Here is a 5,951-nt window from a genome sequence, read left to right as displayed (position 1 = left end):
CGGCCGAGGTCCCCGCAGCAGGAAATGAAGCTTTTTTTTCCATGGCTCTGGATGCAGTTGAGCAGGAAGGCCTGAAAAAACCCCAGGACAAAAGGCGGAAAGGGGCCCGAGGATGGCTCAGGGAGTTATCTCCGGGCTGCACTCCCCGAGGCTGTTGGCCTGACAGGATCTTTGGGCTGTTTCGCTCCAGAGAGGCAGGAAAACCTCACGTCTCCCCCCCCCCCCCAGGCTCTTCCTGCCTCCGCTTAACGTATACAGTGAGGTTTGCATGGCGTGAGGACGGGGGGGGACCTCACCAAAGGGGCTCCCGCTTTATGCTGCTTAACCTGCAGCTTCAGCCCCATGGCAGGCGAAGGAAAGATCATCACCCTCTTACAACGGCCGAGCTGGAAGGGACCTGTGAGGTCATCCAGTCCAGCCCCTGTCAAGGAGGACCCAGTGGGGGGAATCGAACCTCCAGCCTCTGACTCTAGAGGCATGAACCTCTGAGCTATCCAACCAGCTACGTGACTGAATTATCCCAAATTTGGAGGTTTCTTGTTTCAGCCAGGTTTGCCAGGGAGAAGGAGGTCCCTTTTCTGCCACGATGGGTTTCAAGTGTCCTGGCTTCATGTCACAACGGTCGCCCTTCGGGTAGGATGTTTATTGTGGACAGAGGTGGGGACTTAGGGGGAGCAGAGAGGAAACACTTCGCCCAAAATAACGGGGAAACCCACACTCCTCAACCCTCTGAACGACGTCCATCCTTTCTAAGCTCGGCACAAACTTGCTCCAAAGGAGAAGTGCTCAGGAAAAGCATCAGGGATCGGGGCCCTCCTCCACTTGGTGGCCTCTTTCAAAGGGAGGTGGGCGCTCTCCTCTCGGTCCCCAACGGGGTCGAAGGAAGAAAGCGTCAGGGTCCTAAGCACCTCGAAAGCCAAAGACCGGCCTCGCCCTGGCATGCGTGCGTGCATGCATGGGAGGATCCTGGTTCGATCCACGCCGCAGCCCTGCGAGGTGGGCCAATGTGACGGAAGTCCTTTTAAAGGAGAAAGACAGGGTGAAATTATTTTTGAATGAATGAATGAAGGCGTGGGCTGCCCAAAACACACCCGGCAATTTCCCGGATTTTGACATCACTCTTTGAGGCGGCTTCTCCCAAGCTGATGTCCTTCGAGAGGACTAGAATTCTCATTGTCTCCAGCCTACATGATGGGAGTTGTAGTCCAATGCATCTCGAGGGGGCCCAGTTGGTAAAAAGCAGCTTATGGTCGGAGAGGAGGGGATGGGACGGGACAGGAAGGGACAGGAAAAGATGCTTCTGGAAGCAACCCTAGACAGAGGTGTTTCCTCAATATTCAGATTTAGGCTGAATATTAGGAAAAACATCCCAATTGTTAGAGCAGGAACGCATGACCTCCAGAGACGGTGAGCGCTCCAATGCTGGAGAAAACTGGACATCCCTCTGTCTGATGTGCTCCAATTTGGATTCCTGCCTTGAGCAGGGAGTTGGACTGGATGGCCTTCAAGGCCCCCTTCCGGCTCCAGGATTCTGTGATTCTATGATTCTAAGATGGTCACGTTCAGAGATGCGGGGAGTTTTAATCTGGTCGTATCGGGGGATCAAAAATGGGGACCCAGACACCATGAGATGGTTTCTCTCCAAGCCAAATCCCGACTTTTGACCAACGTCTAACGGGCAAGGCGCCTTGCGTTACCCCATGAGCTTGTGGGAACTGTCCACACCTCGGGGACAGCGTGCCCCTGACGCTCCGAAATTCTGTGATTCAGCGTGGTGGCTAGAATATTCTGCCGAGTCAACCCTTCCCTCCCGGTCTGGCGTTTTCTGTCGTTGACAAGCAGGGAAAGAAATCTCAACATCCTTGACGCAGCTGTTGATTTTCCCCAGCCGCGGTTTGGGGGAAATCTAAGGAAATATTTTGCTTGGAAGGAAAGAAAAGTGCTAAAAAAAAAGAGAGTTTGTTTGCAGTGGTTGGGAATAATAAATCAAGCAACAAACTCCTTCCCTCCTTCAACAACCCCAGACCAGCCAGGGAGAGCGCTCGTGACTTGCTGAGCTTACAAGGGAGAGGAGCTCTGGGCGTCTGTCCAAGGCCTCGCGGGAGGAGAACCCGTAGAACTAACAATTGGGGTGCAAAGCATCAGCATCAGTTGAGTTACATCAGGATAGTTCCTCTGTTTTACCCAGGGGCAGCTGAGGGACACAGGCAGCCGTGGGGCCTAAAGGTACCCAATCATGGAGTACAACAGTCTCCTGGTGTAGGGCAAGGATGGGCCAAGGGACCTCCCCAAAGTCGGAAAGCTTGCCTCCAGCTCCCGAAAGCCCTCCTTCCGTAGTTGCAAGTTTTCAAGGGAGCAAATTTGGTTTCGGGACGGTCCTACCCTGGAGTAAACGACAAGCGTAGAACGAAGAGGAGAAGGGTTTCGGCAGCTGGCGGAGGGTGGAAAGCAGTATTCACCAGATTATGGTCTTCTGGTTAGCTAAGAAAAGCACCATCTGTAGTTTTAAAAGCTGAAATGGACATGATCCATGAAAGCTCACATTCGAATATAATAGCCTTTAAGGTTGGTCTTGTGTTTTTTGTTGTTGTTTCTTTCTTGTCTGCTGTTTTTAAAATCCGGTTCCCTTTTCCATCAAAGTCTCCAAGCACCGAACATGAAGCTAGTGTCGGATTCCTTAATTAAACGGACCCGTCTCCGTTTTGCAAACAGAAGGCCTGGTGAGGAAACCGCTTCCTTAGGCAATGCTTCGCGTCCGTAAGAATAATGCTGCTTTATGAACAAACAGAAAGGGGGGTGGGGGTGGGATGAGGAAAACGGGTGTCATTAAGACCCCAAAAAGGGTTGATTAGGATCGCTGAGTGGTTTAGCGATCTGGCTGTGGAGCCGGAGGTTGAGAATTCGAACCCGCCACTGGGCCTCCTTGACAGGGGCTGGACTCGATCCGTAGGGTCCTCTGCAGTTCTAAGATGATGATGATGATGAGCCTACAAAGCATTTAGTTGAGATCCCCAAGTGTAAAGGTTGAGTTTTGCTGCTGTTCACCAAGAGGTGACATTTTTGTAAGAAGTGGCCGTGTTCTGTTGTGTTGTTAGTGTCTTACACACTGCAACCCCTGGATCGCCCAACATGGCGGTCCCGGTTGCCAAGCGCCCCCTTGTTCCAGGAAAAAGGCCTTTTAAAGCTATATTTGTGGAGGCCTCCACCGCCGGCCAGCAAAGGTTTCGCTCCCACTTCCGTTGCGAAGAACGTATGTGTGGGTTGTGTGTGTGTTGTTTTTTTCCTGACGCAGTTCCCGCTTCCTCAACGATGAGATTTTCATTGTTGTTCCAAATGGGGTCCCAATCTCCCTTTTGCATTCGCTTCCTGTTTCCTGATGGAGAAAGGAAACAGATTTCCGGCACTGTGGATCGTAAATGCTTTAATGGAAGGCTGAAGAGGTTGGGCGAATTTGGGTATGCGCTACACGAATCCGTTCCTTCGCTTGCAGGAAATCAACAGCCTCAACAACCACAAAGTTTTGAATGAAGCATGGCAAAGATTGTGATGATTCCCCCCCCCCTTCCAGCGTTGTGAGCCTTTGCATGGCTTCTACTCAACCGACCCTACTACGGGGGCCCCTGGTAGGCAAGCTTGCTTGCAAATCAGGAAGTGTCCATTCCCGAAAATAATCATTGTTAAAAATACTAACTCTGCATTCTTGAGAAGAATGGACTCCCGGGGGGGGGGGCATGGCGAGGCGAGATAAGGGGTTAAAACCCCAGTGACTCATCCAGTGGGCATCCGTGAGATCCTTCCTATCATAAACCTTGGAAAGAAAGAGGACAGGGCTGAGGAGCTATCATCGGTGGTTGGGTGATGGGTTCTGTCTTTCTTTCTCCTTTGGGTTGCCATTGATTTTTTTTAACTTCCTCCTTTGCTATATTTTAAGGCCGAGTTCTCCTTCCATTGCGAAAAGTCAGCAGGAGGAATTTTAAAAAAGGGAACAGAACCCGCTTGGTACAGAACTTGGTGGGCCGGTGAAAAAAAATGAGAGTTTACTTCTCTTCCAGGTGTATGGGAGAGAGGGCCAGCGTCCCCCAACGACTCAAGTCCTGCTCTCGTCCGGGGCTGTCTTGGTTGCTGTCCCACCATCCTGGGGATAATGGGATTTGTGATCCACATCACTAGAGGATGCCAGGTTTTGAGGGAGGATGCTTCCGGCGGTGCCTGCTTGCCACGCTCCCTTGGCTTGCTCCGCACGACACTTTTTTTGGAGGGGGGTCTAGCTGGCATCTTTTGATCGCCCTCCAGGCCCATCTAAAACTTTGAAAAAGGGGAGGGTTTTTGATCAGGACGGTCTCTGGTTTGGTCCAGAGATTCCGAGGAAGAAGACGAGGCTGAGCTGGCCACTTGATCTGATGGAAGGGGCTCATCCTGACAGCATGTCACTGACTCTTCTTATTTCGAAAGGGTCAGCCCCTTCTTTGAAAAAAAAGTGAATTCAGTGGGGAGCCGGACAGCCTTTCCCTCTAGAGAGAGGGAGAAGGGGGAAAGGTCATCCGACTAGGGGCCAAAATTTCCCTTACCTAAGCGATTCTTCATTTCTGGCTGCATGGCAGTTGTGTAACAATCAAGGAAGTGGTTTCTCGAGAGACGTAACCATGCATTTACTCTCATTTTCTTCCTCTCTGTATGTGTGTGTGTGAGAGAGAGCGAATGGAGAGAAACAATGAAGGAATGATGATGATGATGATGATAGGTTAAACTTTGTATCTATTATATGGCCAGTCAATGCTTTTAAAATTTTGATTGACTGTGCCAATAATAATAATAATAATGACAAACCTTAGAAGGGCAGAGCTGGAAGGGGCCCTACCGAGACCATCCAGTCCAGCCCCTGTCCAGGAGGCCCCGTGGGGGAATCAAACTCCCAACTTCTGGCTCTGCAGCCAGATGGCGAAACCACTGGGCTATCCAGCCAGCTAAATGACTGACCGCTAAAAAATTCTGTGGGGTCCGGGGTAGAAATGAACCAGTTTGGCCCACTGACCACTGGAAGGTGTCTGACCGGAGGCTGGAAAGTTCAGTGGTTTGGGTCTCTGGCTGTGTAGCCAGAGGTTGGGAGTTTGATTCTCCCACGGGGCCTCCTTGACTGGGGCTGGACTGGATGACCCCAGAGGGTCCCTTCTAATTCTGCAATTCTAAGATTATTGCATTGTTATTGACACACACACACACACCCCATGGTTCTCAGCCCATCTCACTCAAGGGACCTGGTCTCCGTCAAGAAAAGCCAACTTTTCCAGATTGTGACAGATTCCAGCGTATGCGGCTTCCCTGGAGGCTTTCAAGAGCGGCAGGATCTGTCCTAGATCGTCCCAGAGTACAGGACACACGAGAATCGTAGCCCGAACTCAGCTGAATCTCAGGGAAAACTTCTGAAAAGTTAGAACAACATGGCAACGGAAGCCATAACCTCGGGAGGTGGCGTGTGCTCTGACGATGGAGGCCTTCAAGACCCATGGGAATTGGCACCACGGACCCCTAGCCGGCTGAGCCCATGGATCTAAGCAGGCTGGTCTTCCCTACGCTTAACAGCAGAAGTTCTCCGGTTGGGAGGGAGGGAGGGACTCTTCTCCAGCGTTGACTCTTGGGCCACCTTTGCCTGGAGGGGCTTGGGGCAGAATCGGGGCCCTCCAGCCTGCAAAACGGGTGTGGTTGCGCTGAGCTTTTGGGGTGAAATTTGCCCTCCCCACCTTTTACTCCCTAGCGCCTCTCCTTCCTTTCGCCAGTGGCCTGCCCGCCCAATTCCCTCCTGGGCCCTCCACGTGTGTAGGGCTCGGGCGTTGTTTGTTCTGCTCACCCCACCTCTTATCAGCCTGCAACACCCGCAGGACTTCCTGTCTGGAGGGTCCATCCCCAGCCCTGATTTATACAGGAAGGAGGGCATAAAAAGCCACCCTTCCACC

This window comes from Pogona vitticeps, chromosome ZW-PAR (assembly GCF_051106095.1).
Source record: "Pogona vitticeps strain Pit_001003342236 chromosome ZW-PAR, PviZW2.1, whole genome shotgun sequence".
Classification (NCBI taxonomy): Eukaryota; Metazoa; Chordata; class Lepidosauria; order Squamata; family Agamidae; genus Pogona; species Pogona vitticeps.
This window is presented reverse-complemented; position numbering follows the sequence as displayed.